The following is a 25,804-nucleotide window of genomic DNA, read 5'->3' as shown; positions in this document are numbered from 1 at the left end:
TCCAGATGTGCAGGAGCGGATATACGACGGCGGGGTCCACTTGCATGGCGAGGATCTATTGAACACGTGGCAATAGAGTGGCGCATTCATTACCAGAATATTTGACCAAATGGCGACCCGGTCATTGCATGTTGAATTTATGGCAGATTCCTTTTGCATGCAGTCGCCGCATGTGGAAATGATGGATCATTTATGACATAGTGGGGTGATTTTCGCATGGATGAATATTCAACGCATGTTGGATGAATTTGAAGAGGTGGTGCATTTAATGCACAATGGATGCTATTTTGGGTACTTTCGAATTAATTGTATATGGGCATGATGGGTTATTAATTGGAGATTCCCACCTTGTTGCATCATGTGTGGAGAATCTTTTGGGCAAACCCTAATTAGGGTTTTGCATGTAGCCAGGGCTTGAAGCCTATATAAGGGGTGACCCCCCTCATTTGAAAAAGGGGGGAGTTTTGTATGAAATTGTTGCAATAAGTTTTTGAGAAAATAATAGTGAAACATTGTTCTTTGATGGTGTCCACTTAAATTATTTTTTCAAAGCTTGCAAGTTTTCACCTTCCTCACTTAATAGTGAAGTGCTTTGATTTCAATGGAGAATGTAATGGTGTCTGATGAATTTCCATGGTTCATACTTTTTGCGTCTTGCTGATTGTAAGTTGCAGTGTAAAGTTAGTTTGAGTCCCCTAAAATTGTGCTGAGTTCGATTGTGGATAGTCGTTTGGATTGCACCGTTTTGGGTATTCAAATGTACTTTCTCGATTTGAAAATCCTCTAGCATCCCCAGAAGATTGCACCGGTTCTTGCGGAGTTGTAGTTGATCTTGGCGAAGCAGAGCTTGGTTTGTTTGGAATTTGTCCACCAAAGCATTAATCGTTGATATCATGGCCCTTAGGAATAGATTTAGATCCTTCTGAACCCTTTCCCTTTTACTTACCGTTCATTTTAGTCCATTCGAAGCAATAGCATTGCAGAATTGGCATATCCGATGATGGAGTTCCAGCCACAGCAAAGAAGTGAAAGAAGGATGCACACATAAGGCCCCTTGGATTACCAGCAATCACATCAGCCAACTGAGTCACGTCCACGCATTGAAGGAACCTTAGAGTCGATTGTTTGAACTTCTTGCAATCTTAGCATGCAATCGTACTTTGATCAAGAGAGAGTGAATTGACCGTTAGGCAACTTTTTTCTATGTTAGACGTGGTCATAAAAAACACGTCAACAAGTCCCCTTGTGAATCCAGCAAAATCACATCACACCAACAAAGCTTATCCACAAGTAGAGACCCTACATATAAGAACCTTGGAGTTGCCTCGATTGATCCTTAGGCAAAATCTTCAATATTCGGGGAAACTTTGTTCAAGAGAGGATAATATACCTTGGTATTTTATTCTGTGTTCGCATGTGCATAAAGAACACATCAACACTACTCTGCATTGAAGAGATCTTTATTTGCCAAAGATGAGGCAAAATTAAATATTGCTCTATTTGCTCACGAACTGGAGCTAGGGACTCGCTTTTGTGACAAAGTATTTGACAAATACCAAGCCCTCTACTTGCTATCCACACATCAAAAGCATGCACTGGTTCGCCTGTACAAGCTTCTTTACAGGGTGCAGGAAAATGGAGAAGCTGTAGAAGAAGCTGCAGAAGAACATGCTTCCAATGGAGAACTTGTGGGCGAACCTGTTTCATCTATGGTGTTGGCATGGAAATTGTGGACCGATGGGTAATGGCTGCTCCATTTTTGTTTCTCTTGTCTCCTTTTTGCAATTAAAGTGGTCCAGTAGGTATATGGAGGTTACTTCTTGGTGGAGTTGGTCTTTTTATAAAAAAAGAAGAAGTGGCAGGCTGTTTTGCTGATATGGGTGATGATGAAGAACTTAACCCAATATCTTTTTGTTCTACAAGGTTATTGTTCTCAGAAACTATGTAATTTTTGAATTTCAAGTGCTCTAGAGTTATCAAAGTCTGGATTATATCTAGATATACATTATGATTAGTCTTGTCTAGATGGTTAATGATGGTTTTGTCATTCTGGTTACTTGTTGCACATAGTTCTTGGTTGGTTTGATCGAAGGAAACATCATGTCATACAATGTTTCAATTTTGTAATATGTTCATAGTATATGAGGGATGGCTCATTTCCCTTGGCTAGTATCTAAATCTTAGGTTACTTAGGTTCTTGTCAGTAATGGTGTTTTGATACAATGCTACCCAGTCAGTTTGTAGCTTGCTTGAAGGGTGTTTCTGGTATATCATGTCTCTATAACTTCATATTTAAATTTTATATAATTATAGGCCTATGGCCTTTGGCCTTTGAAAAAAAAAAAGAATGTTTATTTGTGTGAAGTTTCTTGAGGCTTCGGATTGTATCTAAATGATATTGCGGCTAGATTGATGGGATTTTAGATGTAATTCTAGTTCTCTGTTTGATATTTACAAGAGCTTACACATTTCCTTTAGGTCATTGCTTTGTTGCCCAGGACCAAGGCACTAGCCCATCTTCGGTAAATTGATCATGTTTTATATTAAATTTCTTCTTGTTATTTGTAGATTAATGTATATTAGGTTCCTTTGCCATGTCTAATGACGTCTTGCATTAGTTATCCATTTTCAAAGAGTTATGAATGTTCTATGTTTCCAAGTTACAAAAGAAGTATGGAATTGCAAAGGGTTTTATAGTTGGGGATATAAATTAGTTTTGCATCTTTAGTGGAATGTGTAATTTGATAGCATTTCATTGATTAGAGATCCATGGTCTGCAAGACCAGTAAGTATAAGGGGTATTTAGTGACAAATCTTTCTGGCGCCCTTGTACACAGGTATAGCTAAGTTGTGTGACCATTTAATTTTCATTTTTCTTTGATTGTCCTGAAAATATCTCTAGGAATACCGTCATTGACCTAGTAGAGCTGAAGTATGGAAGAGTTGCTCACTCGTGTAGTTGAACAAGACCACCAATAGTTTGATCATGAGTCTCACCTTATTAGTCTCGATTGGCTTATGCTTCCTGAGTTTAGACCTTGAAGTGTATTCTCTAGAGCTATAGGGTGTGGTTTTGAGTACCAACAACCCACTTGACACTTATAGATGCCCGCAATTCTGGGTAGACATCAAACTAACCATGACATGGTCTAAGTCTAAACAATAAGCCATCAACTCTTTATGCCTCCTATAAACAGTCAAGATTCCCTCATGAGACAAATGTCATCTATAGAAGCTGGAATTGATGGACCCACAACATAGATCTTAGGTTTCTCCAATTCCTTGGTAGACACCTCTATGTCTACATATTATGATGGAAGAAGCATGTAGAGCAATCAAATATGATGCTCAGCTTGCAATACCATTGTCTTTTGCTTCAATGAAAATTCACCCCTTTTTGTTGCTTTTGACCAAGGAGGGCCACCATCATTGAATATTTGAAACCCAATTCACTCAAGAAACATTTAATGAGACTAAGTGCCACCATGTTTGTAAAGTGAAAGATAGAGCTCAGGCGACCATAAGAAACCTTTCTCCTAATAAAGGGATCCTTGGCTTCTGAGGAGCAATGCCAATGTATCATAACAGAAAGGGGACACCACTTGCAACCCAATGCAGAGCCAGAAAACACCAATCAGGATCAATGCCCAAAGTAATGAATGCCACATCATAAAATACTTCCATTCACACTTAGGCAGCAAATATGTGCCAATCACGTCTGCCATGATCATTAAATAGACACAGGCATTGATTTGATTTAAGCCGCTTCTGCTGTACACCAATGATAGCTTAGGCTTAAAAACAATGAAAATCCAAGTGCCCTTGGAAAATAAGGCAACTACGTAGCCCAAGTCAAGGAGCACACATATGCCTAAGGAGGTTTAAAAGACGACAATTTGTCCAAACATGACTAGGAAGCAACCTGCTCACTATAAAGAGCTGAAAAAAGCTATTGATCCAACCTATATAGTGCTAGCTAACAAATCTGCTGCATAATTAGTTTGTCAAATATTTTGGTTGTGTTCGTTTTTCCAAATAATACAATAAAGCAAATACGACAACAGATAAATTTCAGGTTAAAAAATTTCATTTTTTAGATTTTTGGCCTAGATTTGTAGTTTTCAGTTGTTTGACTTTTGAATTTTCAGTTGGAATAGATATGCCAGCTATAGTTCTTAGGACAGTATATTAATGTGTAACCCGGGGACGTTTCGGGGACTTGGGGACGGCCAGGGACGTTTCCCCCCGTCCCCAAATTGCCAAGAATTTAGAGGGGAAGTCCCCGAAACGGGGGGGACGTCTGCCCTAGCTGTGGGGGATGCTTGTACGTCCCGGGGCAGCTGGGGACGGCTGTGACGTCCTGTTGTGACCATTTCACACATCGCCCCATTAAAATGGGGACCCCCTCTTTTTTCTCGATTTTGCCTGTTCTTCTCTCCGCCTTTAGGGTTTTGGGTAAGTGAGTGAGTCGTCTGGACTAGGGTTAAGCCTCAGGGTTTCCTTTTGATGTTTTCAAGCCGGAGTCCAGTCAAATTTTGAAAGTTTATTTAGCTTCCTCCTGAAGGTTGCAGTTTTGAAATAGGATGAGCCTATCAGGAAGTCAAGTGACTCTGTCTAGGTCCAGTCGGAATTTTGAAGGCAAGTCTAAATTTTGCCTAAGTATTAATGATGGAATTATGAAATTTTGTCCGATTGAATTTCGACCAAATTTTGAAAGTTTTGATAATTGACCCCTGGCCTTGGAAATAACCTAATTATGCCTTGTGAAGTGACTGAAGGCCTAAATTCTTGATATTTTGGCCTATAGAGATAAGTTCGCTCCTATTCCTCTCCCAGGGACCAGGGCGAAATTTGGTATTTTATGCATCTTGGTTATTGACTTGTTTCATTTGTCTTGTGCAGGGTCGCCAGGAGACACAGTTGAACATGAATTGGAAGTTTTGAAGATTTTGAGACTAAAAAATGGCAAGTTTTTTTAAGATTTAAGGTCAAATCGCTCCTGTCCCTCACCCAGGGACCAGGGCGAAATGGCTTACTTAGGGCATTTTTGGCCTTAGTCGATCAAATTAAAGCATCAAGGACACAATGAAAGGTGAAATCAACATAATGGAGCACCCAGACTTAGTCGTTTGCAATGAAAAGTTGAACATTTTCCCTTAAGGACAAAAATCACTCCTGTCCCTCACTGAAGGACCGGAGCTTGTTTCTCAAATTTGTACTGTCCTTGAAGGACCAAGACAATTTTTGGATTGGAAGAGATCAAGGAGGGCATGTTTTGTCCATTGAATATAATTTGAAGTAATTTGCAAACGAGGAAATATGCTAAAATGACAAAATCGCTCCTGTCCCTCACTGAAGGACCGGAGCTTGAAATCCAAGTTCGCCTTATCCTTGCAAGATTCAAATGATTTCGCGATTTGAGAACAACAAGGAAGGTATGTTTTACTCGTTGAATATAATTTGAATGCACCATGAAGGAGAAAATCGACCCAGGAAGTCAAGTTCGCTCCTGTCCCTCTCCAGGGACCAGAGCGATTTTTCTTCAAGACAAGTTTTTGGCCAAGGTAAAGCGAATTTCAAGCTTGATATGAAGGAAAGAGGGCATGGTCATTCCATTGAAGATAATTTTGAAGGTTGCAAGACGCAAAGTGAGCTCATAATTGCCTAGGCGCTCCTGTCCCCCTCCAAGGGACCAGAGCGATTTCCTCATAAGGCAAAATTCCCGCAAAGTTAAAACGAGTTTCATGTTGAAGATGAGTGAGGGAAAGCATAATGAATCCATTGAAGATAGTTTTGAAAGTTAGCAAAAAATGGTTGAGCTTATAATTACAAAATCGCTCCTGTCCCTCACCAAGGGACCAAGGCGAAATATAGATTGTCAAGTCTTTTCCTTCGAATTTAGATGAGTCCAGGTCAAGGCACGAGGTGGCGATGATGTTTAGAATGCTTCGAGGAAAAGTGAAGTTACAAAGACCATGAAATGTGATGAGAAAAGGCCAAAGCGCTCCTGTCCCTCTCCAAGGGACTAGAGCGAAATCTTCAAAAGGACATAAAATGTTTGCATTGCGAAGTACTATTTCTTGTATCCAGGACTCAAGGTGGAAGGGAAAATGATATCCTACGTTTACAAAGCAATTTAAGGATGATACGATCAAGGGTTCGCACCAAGAGCAAGATGGCGCTCCTGTCCTTCAGTCAAGGACCAAAGCGATTTCAATAAAAACCATCATTCCCTTCTAAAGCCACACCAAAGCAAGGTTGAACGAAGTCAAAAAAGTCTTTTGAAGGGTGATGGACAAGGAACCAACCTTAAAAAATTGACTAACTTGAGCATAAATGCAAAATCGCTCCTGTCCTTCAGCCAGGGACCAGGGCGAAAATCCTTAGAATATCAAGTTTACTTTGCAAAGGACGAGTTTAGCATGCGTAAAACAAACAAGGATGATCATTCCTTACCTCGCAAGTTGATTTGATGATTTAAAAAAACAAGGGCCAAGGAAGAAAAGCAAAAATCGCTCCTGTCCTTCAGTCAAGGACCAGGGCGAAAATGGTTCAAAGGGCATTCATTCCAAAAAATTGAATAGATCAAACTCCAAGTTACGAATGAGGATCCCAGTTTGGACGTAAAGGAAGTGGTTTTGAACGTGAAAATCAATTCAAGTTGGCTAAGGCGCTCCTGTCCCTCTCCCAGGGACTAGAGCGATATTTGTTAATGACCCAAATTCCTCCCATGTTTAAGCGCCAACATTTTTTGAATTACATTAAGTGCTAATTTCAATAAACTTTGAAATATTTAATTAAATTTGCATTTAAAAAATAGCACATAAGGCATTTAATAATTAATTTAGCCTTTTAAAAAATCGAAATTATTAATTCCAAAGGCGTTTAAATTAATTAATTATTAAATTAAATAAGAAGGGAGTGTGCTTGGGATTTTATTTTAAATATTTTATAAAGGTCGGCCTCCTTTTTATTTAAATTTTGTTTATTATTTGCCTATTTTCAAAAGTCGGCCTATGGGAGAATGTAATGGTGAGCGCTTATATAAGAAGGGGTATGATATGTCATTTTAATCATCATTTGATCATTGTTACATGTGATTTTGGAGAAGAATAGAGGGAGCGAATTTTGATCCAAGGAAGAGTGCGAACTTTGTTTGTGGTTAGAAGTGGAGCGAATTTTTTCTCAAGGTGTTGAAGACCCCAAAGGTGGTGGAATTGACAAAGGAGACGCATTTTGCTAGAGGAAGCTCACGTTGAAGACTTCGATCTTCATTTTGCCTAGGCGAATTTCCTTAATTTTGCATCTTTTCTTAGAGTTAGCTCTCAAAGTGAGGTATGGCGAAGTCCCCTTTTCCAATTTTGAATTTTGAATCGTCCTAGTTTCAATCTTGAAATTTTGAATTTTGAAATTTTGAATTTTCAGTAGCTCAATCGTATTTAGGAAATGATAACTCAAAGACTTATCATGAAGTTTCCTAAATTCAATCTTTAATCTAATCTATATTTCTACATTGCAAAATCCATTACTTATTATGAAATGTTGTGTAGGTGTCACGATGGCGACCCCGAAGGCAGGAGCATCCACCAGTCGTCCAGCTCTCATGAAGGAAGATCAAAAGAATGAAGAATTGGAGACCATGATCGTGTCGAAGTGGAGCAACATTGAAGATACCAACTTGGGAAACTTCAGTACGAAGAAGTTTCGAGAGGTCCCTTACATTGGCAAGCCATCACCTGTCGCCAGGAGAATAATTGAAAGTGGCATCATTAAGGCGGCCGGCTTCCCTCCAGCAATCCAGTGCCATGAGTTGATGATCGAGTGTGCTCGCCATTATGATCCACAATCAAGATCGATTCGTGTCCAAAGAAGGAACACTTTGGCTTACCTTTCAGAGGAGGCTATAAGTGAGGCTTTCCATCTTCCGGAGCACAGAGATATGATCTATAAAAGCCTAGAAGGAGCCGGGTCCATGTACGAAGATGATCCAGACACTTGCCTAAGCATCATCAATAAGAATTGGTTACTCAAGAGTCGTCCTCGCTTGAGCAAGATTCCAAACACACCACATAGGATCGACTTCCAGGAGGAGTACAGAGATTTAATAACACTACTCAACCGAGTCACAGGAGCCCCTCAAGCCTTCTATTTTGAGAAGTGGATGTTCTACCTCATCCAAGTGATAGTTCAGGGAAAAGGAACAATTCATTGGGCTAGAATGATTAGCCATTGCTTGGACGTACAGTTAAGGAGACTGAAGGCTACCAAGTCCTTCCACATGAGTTCATACATTATATATGCCTTGATCAGGAGCTTTGAATATGCAGGACTACCTCACAGAGGAGTGATTGGAAGATGGCCCGGGGAGGTCAGAGTTTGTGATTCCTATGTTCACTTGCATCATCCGCTAGGAAGTGACTACAAGTTAGTCAATGATACCTTCACGATGAATATCACCAGGACATTGCAAGGCGGGATTCACAATCGACTATCTCAGGATGCACAAGAGCTTGTAAAGAGGTACGGTGCTTGGTTCATCCAATTTCAGAAATTTACATATATTAGAGTTCATGGATGTCCTTCACCTCCATACATGTTGCCGAGATATCCGACAGACAGAATAGTGTTACTCGAGGTGACTAGACAGTTGGCAGCTTATGCAAAGGCATTCAGACACAGGCATGGAAATGGAGTTCCTGTGCCTATCATATTAGGAAATTCAGTTGAGGTATGTCCTAATGCTCTAGCCATGGATGATGCAGAGAAGGAGTTAGCTTTATATTCATTTTCATTCTTTGCCTTAAGAGAGAGTTTTGATCCTTATGGGTATATAGAGGAGACAGTCGGGAGAAAATACAAGCATGAGTTTCAGATAGAGGACTTTGTGATGAATCTCTCAGATGATCTTGAAGTAAAAAGAAAGATGCATTCCAGATTGCCTTTAGACTTCATCAAGAAATGCAAAATTTATAGAGTGGCCAACCAAGCTCAGGATAGTGGCAGGCACCTTCAGTCATCATATGATAGAGAGGACAAGGCAGTGAGGCTAGATTGGAACGAACCCGAGATTTTGGATCTAGATGCTTTGATGGCTCCAGTTTTGTCTTGTACTCGCAGATGGGTTGATGTGCAACATCAAAAGTTGAGAGAGCAGGGCATATCTATGACTTTTACTTTGGAGAAGAGGACACTTGAAATGGAGGAGTCTATGGAATCAATGGTACAGAACGATAAACAGGAAGAAGGACAGGCACCTCAACGTTCATCAAGTAGATCTCTCCAAGTTAATGAGCTACATGAAGACAAGAACGATGACGAAGTGACATCTCCTCTCAGAGAAGAAGAAACATTGCCTAAGGAGATACAGGTTAGAGAAACAAGATTTGCCATTCCGGATTGGTTGAAGGAGAGACTAACAAGGGTGATTGTGATCGAGGACGAAGATAATGTGATTGATTTAGAGAGCCTTGTTGGAAATTCTCAGGAAGTGACAGAAAAGAGGAAGGCCACTAAGATGTCCAAGGTGATCAGAGATGAGACAGGATCTAGGAAATTGCAGATAGCTACACCAGCAGTGGACAAGTACGAAGGTGAGATCCTCGCAGAGGAATATGATGTAGAGACATTTGAGCTTGGTCCACTCACAGTCGAGCAGACACTGGATGAGGCCACCGATTCGTTTGAAGCACTAAAAGACAAGCTTAGGGAAGAAATGGAGAAAAATAGAAAGCTTGAGAGAGAGGTCGGTGCATGGAGAAGCTACTTTAGCCATCTCAATTAGCCTTTGGGACGTCAGGATCCAATAGTATCTCCTGTGCAGGCACTTCCCCTTGAATCAGTTGGTGAGGCAGAGAGAGTCAGGAGTTTGGTCCAGCTTATGAGCTCTTGGATTGACAAATCCCATACAGTTGCTATTGAATTTGCAACAAGGATGATGTAGACCATTCACAGAGCTATCCAAGTTCTTGAGATCATCCACAACCTAATGATAACGGTAGCCGCCTTTGCTCATACTAAAGAAGTTATCATTCCTGTCCTGCAAGTAATCAGACAAACATCAAGGAAGGTCCTAGCACAAGAAAAGATAATGGATGGAGGACCTCATAGTTTACTTCAGTGGTCAACCTTACTCCAGATGAAGGAAGTTCTCTTCGAGGACATCAGTACCAAATGCAATCATGTTGAGGAGGTCATCCATCCGATCCAGGACAGAGTGTTTGAGGTATTATGTACTATTCTTGGCAGGAGGATCGAAGTTGAGACAGATGTGGATTTACAAGAATTGGAAGAAAGAGTCAAGGTCATCTTTTGCAAAGATGCGAATGTTATCACAGATGAGCAACGGGACCAGATGTTTGCTACCATGCTCCTGATTGAGAAGATCAAAGAACTTGAACCTGAATGGGACGCTGCTCTTCTCAAGGCTTTTGATCAAGTCATCCACTTAGAGGAACGAATGAGGAATCTTCTCGAGATTCCAATCGTTGAGATCGAAGGAATCGTGTCCAGATTCATTGCATATGCTAAAAAGGAGCATTGGAAAGGGAATAAGATTCTAGAAGAAAGGTTGTTATAGATGACATGGCACTTTAATTGTCATTAGTCTATGTCTCCTAGATTTTTGTGCCAAATTTAATATTTGGCTATGCATTTAATTTTGTTCAATAAAAAGGGGACTATTTGTAATAAACCCTAATTAGGGTTTAGGTGTCATAATCTTGGCCATTGATCTTCTTTTGATCTGGACCGTTCGTTGTAATTGAGGATGCTATATATACCCTCATTCCTTTTCATTTTGTCATTAGAGAGATTAGAGATTAAGTGATTAGAGATTAGAAGTTAAAAGAGAGAGCAAGTTACTTTGTAGCAAGATTGAGCTTTGAAGAAGGAATTTCAAACAATTGTTGTTTATGATGGCTTTGAGATCAATAAAATATTGAAGTTATGGTGTTTTATTGCAATTCTTGTGGTTATCTTCATGGTTGTTTACTTTCTTGAATCATTCTTAGTCAAAGTAGTATTTAAGTTTGAAGGACTAAGTGTTGGGCTTGATCTTTGGTGAGATTCACTTTCCAAACCACTAGCTTCTTGCTGATTGTAGGAACGCCTTGCGTGGTCAACTGGAGAAACTTGAATCACCTAAACCTTCAATCGTCATTGAACTTTAGATATGTGCCTTTGTGGTAGTGTCTATGATCCTTGATGAATTGAAAGATCATTTGTTACCTTAGAAGATTGCATGAATTTCAGTTGAGTTGTTATTTTATGGCAATATTGAAGATGGTAGAATCTTACCAAGTCTTGTCCACATTGAGTCATTCTTAGGATTAGATTAGAATTTATCTCTTGCAAGCCCTACCCTTTTTTGATCTTTTTTGAAAATTTGTTAGTATTTAGGAAATCTTGTTCCTGCAATTCGGATACGTAAGGCCCCCTTGATGAAACAGCAATCACAACGACAACTGGTGCTTATCCACACGTAGAGACCCTACATAAAAGAACATTGGAGTCACCCTGATTGATCCTTTTTTGCGATATCTTCAGCAATTAGAGACTTTATTCAAGAGAGGATAAGGTACCCTTGGGTATTTTATTCTGTGTATGATTGTGTACAAAATACACGTCAACACGTCCCCAATCCGTCCTGGGGATGGCGAGACGTCTCCCACATCTTAAGACTATTAAAAAATATTAAAAAAAAAAAAAAAGTCATATTTTGAATTTTTTTTTTTAATTTTCTAATATGGGCACCTATTAATTCAAATTGTTATTAAAAAAATTAAAAGGCAACATTAATTAAATTTTAAATTTATTAAAATTTAATTCATATCAAACTTTTAAAATTAATTCATATTATAAATAGAAAATATTAAATTGTTAAATTAATTGTGAAACATTTAAAAATTAAAAATTAATAAATAATAAATTATAAATAGGAAATCAAAATAATAAAATATTAATTCATCAGTACTATTCTGATTATAATATCGTAATTGACAATAAAACTATATGGCAGCAGTGTAGCCTTTGGGCATTTTGACATTTTGTATGTTATTTCTTTAATATCTGTTATGATATGCGTATTGACAATGTGAATGAATTGAAATTCTGAATTATGAATGCATAATTGTATATCGAGTATTGACAATGTTTTCTATTATACCAACTTTCTGCTGTATTCATGAGCTCTTAGGTACTCTTTTTTTCAACTGTTAAATGCCTCTTACGTCAATAGGTTGCAGTCACAGAGTCTTTTATACCAGAGCTGCCATAAAAACAGAATTTTTCTGCACATTTTTTTCTTTTTTCAAGCGCTAGCATGTCTTTTTATTTTAAAAGATTGATTTAATCTTCCTTGAAATCTTGTGTGTCCCTAATAAATATAGTATAAGGGAGTTTGATAGCCAGTTTAAGAAAGGCATGATCATTGTTTATCAAACAATTGTACACATTTATGTCATATTTTATTGTAGACACCATTGGATGCATGCCTTTTTTATAATTCTCAATGCACAGGAAGCTAAGTAGGTTTACATTGTATAAATTTTGCAGAACATGTGAAAATTCACTTTTCAAGAAGCGGTGGACCTGGTGGACAAAATGTAAATAAGGGTATTTTGAAATTTTCATTAAAATTTTGACAATTGTTTGTACTTATAAATACATGGCCAGTGCATGATAATGATTATAATGTGCAAAAGGAATCATGTGTAATCTGATTCATTGCCCGTTACATGCATATGAATTTAGTATCTGGGACAATGGGTTCCTCATTGGTTCGTCATTTATCTTTAGACTTTCATAGTAGCACCTGATGCTGTACATATGCAGACAAAATAACTTATTACATTTACTCTATATAGGTGTCTTGATTCAAGTTATTGTGTTATGAACACAACTGTCATGGATTTAAGAACTTAAAGAATATATCAATATTCTTTGAATTTTACTGCAGTGAAATGGAATATAAATCTCTGCAGCAGATTTTTTTGTAGAAAAACATGGGATTTGTTGTTGTACAATAAATTTTAATAGTTCAGTGTAGCAATGGAACATCACTAAACCTAATACAGAATAGTTGGAAGTCAAATCCATCAATACAACTATCACGGAAATAAAAATATCTCAAATGCAAACCAAATTTAGTAGGATGAGGATAACATGTTTATCTTGAGTTTTAATGGAATAGAAAATAGAAAACAAATTTCCCAGTCCCAATTGAACATGATATGCTAAAAGTCGGAATCCTCATAGAATTGATTAACACAAATGGTAGAAAGAACATCAACTTTTCTCAATAGGTATGAATGCCAACCTAGGCTGACTCCCAGAGCTGTATTGCTGCTGCATTTAGCCATATGTGCAGTCTCTCATTTAGTATTGTTACACAATATTTACCCAAAGACATCCTTACTCTAAGCTACAAAAGTCCATTTATTTTATGCATTTGGGAGATTCGGATTTCACCTAAAACTTGATCAACTATCAGGAAGACTGGAAGTACAACTGGCCGACATAAACATAGAATCTCTCACTAATAGAAAATATAAATGGCTATCCAAACATAGTACTTAATGACCCTCATTAAATATCAATATTCAACAAGTATTACTGAATTGGGCTATCTTGGGACTTTGTAACACTGTGGTCTGATAGTTTAAACAAAAAATTGATTTCCATAGTAGTAATCTATTTATTAATTATTAACATTAAGCAATGACCTTGGCAGCGATATATAATCGTGGAGATCCCAGTGGATTGTAATTTATTAGTTAAAAATTAACCTGAGACTTTCATCTCTATTTTAAGTTGAACTGTGATTTTTGTCTTTTTGTCTCTCTAACATGTTACTAATATGTGAGATTGATTCCTGTTGTAATAAGCAGCTTCTCAACTTTGGGCAATGGATTCGGCAGCAACATGTAATCCTGTGGAATGTTGTAATAGCCATACATATATCATTTTAAGGTCAACTTGAGTCTTACATCTTTATTTTAAATCTTTGACCATGCTTAGCTGTCTTTTTGTGTTTATAACATATAAATTATTCTAAGTTCCTTTCAGCATTTCTGGTATATAAGATTATGGAGAATTAATAACTCTGTTAGAAATTGAATACACTTTTATATTTAACTACGGTATACAGAGTCACAGCTCTCTAAGAGCTAGTGCTTATGTATCAAGCTATGAATGTCTGCGTTATTTAAGCTTTGCGCTGAAAAAAATGCTACGTGACTGGGTTCTTTGAAATCAGGTGCTGAGTTGCAAAAATACAGTTTGGATACTGGTTCAGCCTGGAACTCAGCCCTGGCACAAGTTACCTGTTGTGACCACTTCACAGATCGCCCCATCAAGATGGGGACCTGTTGACGTGTATTTTATACACAATCATACACAGAATAAAATACCTAAAGGCATCTTATCCTCTCTTGAGAAAATAGTCTCTAACTGCTGAAGATTCGCGTAAAGGATCAGTTAGGTAGACTCCAAGGTTCTTTTAGTGGGGTCTCCACGTGTGGACAAGCTTTTCAGTGGTATGATGTGATTTGCTGTTTCCTCCAAGGGGTCTTACGCATTCTAAAGCTCGAAGATTTTACTAAACTAAAGGAACTTTCAAAAAAAAAGCAAAAGGATAGGGTTTAAGAGGTCTAATCTAGCCTAACCCTATGAATGACTTAGCATGGACGAGATTTGGCAAGATTCAACCAACTTCAATTTTGCCATAAGATAACAACTCAATTGAAATTAGTGCGATCTTCTAAGGTAATATAATGGTGTTCAATGCATCAAAGACCAAGGACACTACTACGAAGGTACATATCCAAGACACAATGATAATTGAAGATTAAGGACTCAAAGTGTTCTCCAGTCGACCACGCAAGGCGTTCCTACAATCAGCAAGAAGCTAGTGGTTTGGATTGCGAATCCTACCAAATATCAAATCTCACACCTAGTCTTTCAAATTAACGACTACCTCGATTGAGCACGATTCAAGTGTATCAAACAACCATGAAGATAACTCAAGAAATTTGCAACAAAACACCATAACTTCAATATTTTATTGATTTCTAAGTCATCATGTACAACAATTGCTTGAATTTCTCTCTTCAAGACTCAATCTTGCTACAAAATAAAATTGCTTCTAGCTTTAATCTCTCTTCTCTATTACATTAACTATTACTATTACCCAATGAAATGAAAAATGGGGGTATATATAGCATCCCCAATTACAATGAAAGGTCCAGATTGAAAGTAAATCAACGGACAAGATCATGACACCTAAACCCTAATTAGGGTTTGTTACAAATGACCTCCTTTTTACTGAACAATATTAAATGCATAGCCAAATATTAAATTCGGCACAAAAACCTAGGAGGTATCAACCAATGAGAAATAAGATGTCATGTCATCTGTAACAACCTTTCATCTAGAATCTTATTCCCTTTCCAATTCTCTTTCTTAGCATATGCAATGAATTTTGTCACGATTCCTTCGATTTCTGTGATTGGAATCTCGGGAAGATTCTTGATACTCTCTTCTAAGTGGATGACCTGATCGAATGCATCTAGAAGAGCTGCGTCCCAAGTAGATTCAAGTTCCTTCGTTCTATCAATCAGGAGCATGGTGGCATACATCTGATCATACTGCTCATCTGTAACATCTGCATCCTTGCGAAAGATGATCTTGATTCTATCCTCAAATTCTTGCATATCCACATCTGTCTCGACCTCGATCCTTCTGCCAAGAATGGTACGAAGTACCTCAAATACTCTGTCCTGGATCGGATTGATCACCTCCTCAACTTGGCCACATCTAATACTGATGTCCTCGAAGAGAACACTCTTTATATGGAGTAAGGTTGACCATTGAAACAAACTGTGAGAATCACCTTCTAAGATCCTCTCCTGCGCTAAAATTCTTCTGGATGTGTGTCTTATAACTTTCAAGACAGGGATGGTAACGTCCTTGGTATGGGCAAATGCAGCTACTGTTACCATCAATCTGTGGATTATCTCAAGAACTTGGATAGCCTGATGAGTGATCTTCGACATCCTTGTAACAAACTCTATGGCCACTGTATGAGATCTATCCATCCAACTACATGTACGCTGGACCAGGTTCCTGAATCTCTCTGCTTCATTGATTGATTGAAGGGGCAATGCTTGCACTGGTGATCTAACTGGATCCTGACGTCCCAAAGGTTCATTGATGTGACTGAAATATGTCCTCCATGCACCAACCTCTCTCTCAAGCTTTCTATTATTTTCCACTTCTTCTCTAAGCTTGTCTTTCAATGCTTCAAATGTGTCGGTAGCATCATCCATTGTCTGCTCTGCTGTGGACGGTCCTAACTCAATAGTCTGTATATGATAGTCCTCTGCTAGGATCTCATCCTCATATTTATCTGCTGCCGGTGTAGCTATCTGCAGTTTTCTGAATCCAGTCTCATCTCGAATCATCTTGGACATCTTTGTAGCCTTCTTCTTCTCTGTTATCACATGTGAACGTCCAACAAGGCTCTCTAAATCAATTGCACTGTCTTCGTCCTCAACTACGATCACCTTAGTCAATCTTTCCTTCAACCAATCTGGGATATTCGATCTTGTCTCTTGAACTTGAATTTCTTTATGTACTATTTCTTCTTGTCTGGGAGGAGATGTCATTTCATTATTTTCTTCTAAATCATAGTCTTGGAGAGATCCATCTGATGAAACATGCAGTGCCTGTCCTTCTTCCTGCCTGTCATTCTGTACCATCGACTCCATGGACTCTTCCACTCGAATTGTTCTATCCTCTAGTCTGGAAGAAGTACCTGGTGTTTGATCTTTGTTGGCACCTTGCTTTTTCTTGGAAGGTTCTTTCTTTTCTGATCTTTCCTTTCTCTTCGAACCTCTCGGATGGAGATTGCCCTCACTGGCACATCGAAGGTTACCTTCACCCGAATTCCTAGGATTAGGATTGCCTTCACTTACGCTAGCTCCACCTTCGGCTGGTTTTTCTTCCAAAGTAAAAGACATAGCTATGCCTTGTTCTCTCAACTTCTGATGCTGAACGTCTACCCATCTGCGAGTACAAGACAAAACTGGTGCCATCAAATCATCTAAATCCACGGCCTCGGGCTCATTCCAATCCAACCTTATTGTTTTGCTTTCTCTATCATAGGAAGACTGGATGTGCCTGCCATTGTCCTGAGCTTGGTCAGCCACTCTGTAAATCCTGCATTTCCTGATGAAATCCAAAGGCAATCTAGAATGTATCTTTCGTTTCACTTCAAGATCATCTAGGAGGTTCATCATAAAATCTTCAATCTGGTGCTCATGCTTAAATCTTCTACCGACCGTCTCCTCTAAATGTCCATGGGGATCAAAACTCTCTCTCCAAGCAAAAGATGAAAAAGAATGCAAGGCTAACTCCTTCTCTGCGTCATCCATGGCTAAGACATTAGGACATACCTCAACTGAATTACCCAAAATAATAGGTACCTGAACTCCATTCTGATGTCTGTGTCTGAATGCCTTCACATACGCTGCCAACTGCCTTGTTACTTCAAGTAACACAATTCTGTCTGTCGGATATCTCGGCAACATGTATGGAGGTAAAGGACATCCATGTACTCTAATGTAAGTGAACTTGGGAAACTGAATGAACCAAGCACCGTACCTCTTGATGAACTCCTGGGCATCCTGAGATAATCTGTTGTGAATTCCACCTTGCAACGTCCTTGTGATGTTCATCGTGAAAGTATCATTGACTAACTTGTAGTTCTTCCCTGGCGGATGATGCAAGTAAGTATAGGATTCACAAGCTCTGACCTCGCCGGGTCCTCTTCCAATCACTCCTCTGTGAGGTAGTCCTGCGTACTCAACACTCCTGATCAAAGCATAGATGACGTATGAACTCATGTGGAAGGACTTAGTAGCCCTGAGTCTCCTCAACTGTACGTCTAAGCAATGGCTAATTATCCTAGCCCAATGTATTGTACCCTTTCCTTGAACAATCACCTGGATGAAGTAAAACATCCACTTTTCAAAATAGAAGGCATGAGGTGCTCCTGTAACTCTGTTGAGCATGGTAATCAAATCTCTGTACTCCTCCTGGAAATCAATCCGATGCGGTGTGTTCGGTACCTTGCTTAGACGGGGACGACTCTTGAGTAGCCAGTTCTTGTTGATTATGCTTAGGCAAGCATCTGGATCATCATCGTACACTGATCTGGCTCCTTCAATGCTCTTGTATATCATGTCCCTGTGTTCTGGAAGATGGAAGGCTTCACTTATGGCTTCCTCTGAAAGGTACGCCAAAGTGTTTCCCTCATTGGACACAATTGTCCTGGACTGTGGATTGTAGTGACGGGCACACTCGATCATCAACTCGTGGCACTGAATAGCTGGAGGAAAACCGGCCGCCTTGATGATGCCACTCTCTATTATTCTCCGGGCGACAGGTGATGGCTTGCCGATGTAAGGGACCTCTCGGAACTTCTTCGTGCTAAAGTTCCCCAAGTTTGTATCTCCAATGTTGCTCCACTTTGACACGATCTTGGTCTCCACTTCTTCGGTCTTCTGATCTTCTTTCATGAGAGCTGAGCGGCTGGTGGATGCTCCCGCCTTTGGGGTCGCCATACCTACACAACATTTCATTATAAGAACTTGATTTTGCAATGAATAACATAAATAAGAGAGAGAAGTTTTTTAGGAAACGTCATAATAAGTCTCTAGAGTTATCATTCCCTAAAAAAACAACGATTGAGCTAAGAAAATCAAAATTCAAAACTTCAAAATTTAAAATATGACGACGAAAGAATAAAGCAATAATAATTAAATCGCCATACCTCAATAGAGAGCTAACTCTAGAATGCAAAAAGGAAAAGATCGCCTAGGCAAAATTGAGGTAAAAAATAGATTTTCAATGTGGTCTCCTCAAAAAATCAACTTCGCCACCTTTCGGATTTCAACGTGATCTTCAATTATCGCCTTTGTCAATTTGCTCAAATGGATCTTCAAGTTCGCACAAACAAATCTCCAAGTCTCGCACCTTCGACGTGGTCTTTAATCCATGGCAAATTCGCTCCAATGAAGTCTTCAAGATATCGCACCACCCTTTGATGTTAGCGCCACCTTTGGTTTTCAACTTAATTCGCACTCCACACTTCAAGCACGCTTCGCACCACCTTTGCTTTCCTCAATTCGCATGAAGGATAAAAAAAATGATTGTGTGAAAATGAAATCTTTCTCTCCCCTTAGATAGCGCTTTCACCCTTTCATCCCCTTTGGCCGACTTGAAGATAAAAACACCTTTTTAAATGATTTTTAAATGATTTTTAATAAAATAAGAAGGCCGACTTGGATACATGAGCGCTTGAAATCGATTTTATATTAATTAATTAATTGATTAATTATTAATGCCTTGCATTTTTTAATTTTCAAATTTCGATTTTTAAAGGCAAAAATAATTAATAAAAGATCAACGCCATATTAAATGCTAGTTTAAATAGGATTTTCAATTTTTTATCGAACTTAGCATTTAAGGAAATTTGAATTTGCTTATTTGGCGCCAAAACTATGAAAACAAAGGGACGTACCTCATCGCTCTGGTCCCTTGGAGAGGGACAGGAGCAATTCACCATTTTTGTCTTGATTTTTGCATTTTTTACGTCCAACTCCTTCATCTCCACGTTGAAAATTGATCATTTTGATGGTCCTTCGAATTTGATTGCCTTGTGTGCGTTCATGGGTCCCTTTTGGATGTTCATCGCCCTGGTCCTTGTCCAAAGGACAGGAGCGATCTTCATTTTTTCACGTTTAATTTGCATTTTTGATCTTCGATCTTCATTGTGATGTCCTCCAAACGTCGTCCCTTGCCTCGCTTAACCTCGCCTTGTTTCGATTTTGGAGGAATATGAGCGCTTTTGATAGGATCGCCCTGGTCCTTGTCCAAAGGACAGGAGCGATATGAGCTTTTACCTTGATTAGCAATGTTTGGACGTTCAAAACTCTTGCATGTTATCTTCAAATGATGGCTTGAACCTTGTTTATCCTTATGGAGTCTTGACTTAGCACGTACTTGAAGCAAAACGAAGAATCCAAAGCAAATCGCCCTGGTCCCTTGGAGAGGGACAGGAGGGATATAGTCTCCATGCTCAAAATGATGATCATTTAACGTTCAAAACCCTTGCATATCATCTTTTTATCATACCATGGACCCTCTAAAACATTGCAACATCTTGTCCTTACGTAAAAACTTGCATGAAATGGCCAATGCATCTAACATCGCCCTGGTCCCTTGGAGAGGGACAGGAGCGAACTAGGTCCTAGGGTGCAAATCTCTTCATTATAACGACCTTTGAATGTTTGTGCTTGCTAAAAACGCCTTGAAATGTCCCTCGCCACCTTGTCTTGACTTGGATCGTCCTTGAAATTGCATAGGAAGTAACATCACCATTGTATCGCCCTGGTCCCTTGGAGAGGGACAGGAGCGATCCTCCTTTTGTAGCCTTTACCTCACTTTGCCAGGTTCCAAGTTTATATTCAACGGACTCGTCCTTCTTCACTCCATTCGTCCATGCCTTGACATCATCTGTGACTTTGCAAGAAAAGCAATTATGGCAAAAATCGCTCTGGTCCCTTCCTGAGGGACAGGAGCGAGCTAGGCAGTTAGGACCCTAGTGGACGTCCAAAAAATCTTTAATTTGTATTCAACGCGTCCATCTCATGTTTTCCCTTATCGTTGAACGTAAACTTGCCTTGACTTTTGCTTGGATTCTGTCTAATGAAGGACATCGCTCTGGTCCCTGGGAGAGGGACAGGAGCTACAAGGTACCTCGCCCTGGTCCCTTGGAGAGGGACAGGAGCGATTTTAGCATTCTGGGTCATTCTCCTTCATTTTTGCATCTCAAATTATATTCATTTGGCAAAGCATCTTCCTTCGGACCCTTTCAAATTGTTAAGTCATCGAAATCTTGTGAGGACAAGGCAAAATTTGATTTGTAGCTCCGGTCCTTCACTGAGGGACAGGAGCGATTTTTCTCCTAGAGGCATTTCTGTGTTCATGAAAATCTTCAATTTATATTCAATGGAAAGATATCGCCGTTCTCCATCACTTCCAACTCGAAATTGGTCCGGACTCTGCAGGAGTAGTGAGATATTTGAAAATGAGCTCCCGTCCTTCACTGAGGGACAGGAACAATTTTGCTCCTACAGGCCAAAATAACATGATTTTTCACATTTTAACACTTCACGAGGCGAAAACAAATCAATTCCAATGCCCAGGATCAAAATCAAAAAAGGTCAAAAATTTGGTCAAAATATTCAATCGGACAAAAATTCATATTTCACTTTCAACACTTAGACAAATTAAAGCTCTGCCTCAACATTCCAATTGAAAATTAGACCATTTTGGCGAATTCATTGCATTCAAAATTTGCATTCTAGAAAAGGAACTCAAAAACTCTCAAAAGCGACTGGATTCTGGCCTGAAAGGACAAAATTTAAAACCCTAAGGCTTGACTCAGACGACTAACTGACTAACAAAATCCTAGAAACGAAAGCAAAAACGAGCGAAAAACAAGCAAAAAGAGGGGGTCCCCATTTGCGATGGGGCGATGTGTGAAATGGTCACAACATCTGGCGACACCATTGAGAAATGTTTGCAAAACATTTGGGAATCAATCTTTCTAAAGGAAAACTCAGAAAACCTCCCTTAACAAAATCAGGAGTTAAGAAAGACTTACAAGAAGAGACCATCATATTGAGACAAAGTATCAAGTCCACAGTTACCCATGTGTGTGCAAATGCGTTAATTCCCCTCAACAAGACCATCATGATCTCCAGGTTCCCCTGCGATAAGCTACGTAGTTTGTCTAAACTTCAAAAGCATCCTGGATAGAGCCTCGCTACCAGCCAGACGTCCATAGTCCCGACGAGGTTATCGCCGCAAGCTCACGAACATTGCTCCATGGCCAGCCAGGCGTCTATAGCCCCGATGGAGTTACTCGTAAATTCCCTTTAGCCAATTTGATATTTCTTTTTAGCTCATTTCTTTTCTTTTGATTTTTCTCATTTTTTCATCTTTTCTTTTGATATTGCCTTTCAGTTCCGTCAATTCTTTGGCTCGTGAGTAGTGAAACTCACTAGGGTTTGAGGTTTGCGGTGGCGCTGAAGCTAGACTTTAGATTTTTCACTGATCACGGCTTCGCCTGTAAACCATAATGACTCGGAGATTATAAGTGTGTGAAAATATAATAACTGAAGGACAAAATACGTGAGTTCAATAAGCTAATCTACTTCAATGCAAATATATCCTGACTCAAAGCTTCATTAAAAGAAACTCCCTTTGTTGTTCCAAAAGACCTCATGATTTTCCAAATGCATCCAACAATCCAGCAGGAAGTCAGAGCGTTACATAACAAAATCACCCAACGTCAAATGGATACCCCTCAGGACAAAACAACTAACCTAAAACAAAAACACCTAAACTAAGAACGAAAAAAAACAAAACAAAACAAAAACAAACAAAAACGAAAAACAACGAAAGCAAACTAAACTAACTATGTACAAGGGATGGCCTTGGGCATTTTAGGATTGGAAATAATGTTTGAGATATCTCCCATTGACAGGCAACGGGATGTCTTCTCCAGTTAAAGTTTGCAACCTAAATGCGTTTTCTCCCAATATCTCTGAAATTTGATAAGGGCCTTTCCAAAGCTTATCAAACTTATCATGTTCTCCTCTTTTCTCATGTGCTTTGTCCCAATACAGGACGAGATCTGAAATTCGGAACGCCTTAACTCTTGCTTGTCGATCAAACCATCTCTTTACCACTCCTTGGTGTTTAGCAAAGTTCTCTAGTGCTTGATCTCTTTTCTCTTCTAAGTTCATCAACTGTGTCAACCTGGCTTGCACTGCATCTGTGTCTTCCATGTACTCCTGAATGAATCTTAAGGTCGGAATCCTGAGTTGCATGGGGAAGACTGGGTCTTGGCCATAGACTAGAAAATAAGGCGAAATGCCTAATGCGTTCTTTGTTCTGATTCTATCTGCCCATAAAGCAAATCTCAACTGGGTATGCCATTCTCTTGGACTTCTCTCTAATAACTTCTTGATGACGCTGAGCAAATTTTTGTTCGTGGATTCTGCTAACCCATTACCCTGAGGATAATAATTTGATGAAAACTTAAGGGTTATTCCGTACTCAAAAGCCCAATTTGAGAATCTCAATGATGTGAATGCCGATCCATTGTCGCAAACTAACGCATAAGGACATCCAAACCTTGTGATTATGTTCTCCTCTAGAAACTTGATTACAACTTCAGTAGAACAAACCTTAAGTGCTTGTGCCTCTGACCATCTGGTACAATAATCTGTAGTTGTAATGATGTACTTGTGTTGTGCTGAGGATGCGGGGTTAATAACACCGATAAAGTCCATTCCCCATTTGGCGAATGGTCTGGCTTCAATCACTGGATTCAATGGCATGGCAGGATTTCGTTCTCTAAAAGCTGCGACTTGACATGTGTGGCAAGTCTTGATATGATTGAATGTATCTTTAAAAAGCGTAGGCCAGTAATATCCTGCTCTTAGGATCTGGTATGCTGTAGCGAGGTTGGCTCCATGTCCGGTCCCAAACTTGGAATGGAAATGTTCAATTATCTGCTTTGCTTCATCTTTGCCAACACATCTCAGGTATACTCCTTCATAGTTTTTGCGGTATAAAACAGATCCTTGAAGCATATAATATTGACACTTTAATCTTAATGCTCTTTTCTGTGTAGGTGTCATATGAGCAGGACATCTGTGATTAAGCAAATATGTCACAATATCTTTGTACCATTCATCATGAGTGACATCCTCTAATTCATAAATTTGTTGAACTAATCCTGGCCCATCAATTGCCAATGTCTGCGCCAAAGCTTGTCCTCGGACAAGTTTCATGGGTTGTATCTCAATATCGAATTCTTGGATAATGGCGACCCACTTTCCTCTTCTCTCTCCTAATTCATTTTGCATGAGAAGAGTCTTGACGGCTGCATCGGGCACTATTGCATAAATTTTAGCTCTTAAGAGGTAATGTCTGAATTTCTTCACTGCCTTTACTAATGCGTATGCTTGCTTTTCAACATTTGGATATCTCAGTTCCGCATCTTTAAACGGAGTGCTCATGAAAGCAATTGGGTTTTCGTCCCTCTCTTCACTTCTTTGGGTGAGAATGGCGGCACAAGTGTAATCGGAGGCGAAAGAATATAAATAAAAAGGCTTGAGATAATCAGGACTGATCAACACTGGAGCTTCTGAAATTGCGGTCTTTATTTCTTCAAACGCCCTTTTGGCTTGTGGAGTCCATTCAACCTTTGCATCTTTCTTTAACATTTCATTCAGTGGTCTGACAATCTCAGCAAATCCGGTAATGAACTTTCGGACGAAGTTGATCTTGCCGAAAAATGACTTGAGCTCTTTCTTACTTGCTGGCAAATTGATATTAGATATGGCCTTCACTCTTTCAGGATCGATAGATATCCCTTTCTCTGAAATGACATGTCCTAAAAGCTTTCCTTCTGTGACTCCAAATATGCATTTCTTCGGATTGAGGGAGACACCGTATCTTCTGCATCTTTGGAAGACTGTTCTCAAGTCGTCCATATGATCTTCTCTTTGTCTGGAGAAAACTGTGATATCATCCATATATATAATAATGCATTTACCAATTAAATCTCTGAAAGCGATATCCATAGCTCTCTGGAATGTGGCCCCGGCATTTATGAGTCCAAAAGGCATTCTTTTATAGGCAAACGTTCCCCATTTGGTAGTGAAAGCAGTCTTCAGTCGATCTTCAGGTTCGACTAGAACTTGATTGTATCCTGAATATCCATCCAGAAAGGACATCATCTGTGATCCATTGACGATCTGCAATACTTCATCTAATGATGGGAGTGGATAATTATCTTTCTCTGACGCTCTGTTGAGATTTCTAAAATCAACACACAATCTGATCTCTCCATTTTTCTTTCTAACAGGTACCAGGTTGGCGACCCACGTCGAATGTCTTACTGGGAAGATGATCTTGGCTGTGAGTAACTTCTTTACTTCTTGGTATATCAGTGGTTCTAACAAAGGGTTAACGGGTCTTTGTCTTTGCCTGAATGGCTTGCTTCCTGGCTTCAACGGGATTGTGTGAGTGATAATTGCAGTGTCGTAGGTCTTGAGATCTTCATAGCTCCATGCGATGACATCTGGGAAGTCCTTCATGTTTTTCAGAATTCCATCTCTTTCAGTCGTTGTGCAGGACTTTCCAATGAAGACATTCTTAACTTGTGTCTCATCACCTAGATTGATTGCATCACACATATTGCCTTCTACATCGTGATTTTTCTTTTCTTTCAACTTGTCAGGATCAAAAATCCTTTCCAATTCTACCATTCCTTTTGGAATAGTGTTTGTCTTTAAGTTCAGGACTCCTTCAGCATCGAACTCAGCTTCACCCACCTCATCTTCATCTATGATCTGTGTTAAGAAGACGTCCGTGTTGGTTAGGAAGTCTAGTATGTGCTTGTCGTCTTCGACAACTTGGAAATTGGTAATGTTATCTGGGACTGAAGGAACTGATATTAGCTCGATTGTAAACCTCTTCAATCCATCCATTGCTAATGGAATCAGTGAACTGGCGGCCTGTGCAAGTGAATTGGCCACTTGATTCTGATGTCTATAAATTGAATTGATATTGAAAGCATCGAAACTTTCAATTAGATCCCAGACTCGATTCCTGTACTTGGTTAATCTTTTGTCATGGCAAACATATTGCTTCCTGATTT

At 39.3% G+C, this 25,804-nt stretch overlaps 1 protein-coding gene across 15 annotated transcripts in view; it reads left to right on the top strand.

Moving 5' to 3' along the window:
- Window positions 1-25,804, top strand: part of LOC131037062 (uncharacterized) — a 136,511-nt gene that overhangs the window by 46,309 nt on the left and 64,398 nt on the right. For 6 of the 15 annotated variants that reach the window (XR_009372213.1, XR_009372212.1, XR_009372214.1 and 3 more), the window contains one exon: window positions 12,553-12,612. The gene's annotated coding sequence lies outside the window, so the exon portion shown is untranslated. Of the gene's footprint in view, window positions 1-12,552; window positions 12,613-13,886; window positions 13,969-25,804 lie in introns of all 15 variants that reach the window. The other 9 variants (XR_009372220.1, XR_009372218.1, XR_009372211.1 and 6 more) reach the window with 3 other exon arrangements.

The sequence above is a fragment of the Cryptomeria japonica genome, chromosome 4 (assembly GCF_030272615.1).
Source record: "Cryptomeria japonica chromosome 4, Sugi_1.0, whole genome shotgun sequence".
Lineage (NCBI taxonomy): Eukaryota > Viridiplantae > Streptophyta > Pinopsida > Cupressales > Cupressaceae > Cryptomeria > Cryptomeria japonica.
The sequence above is the reverse complement of the archived record's forward strand: the minus strand, read 5'-3'. Positions and strand labels throughout refer to the sequence as shown.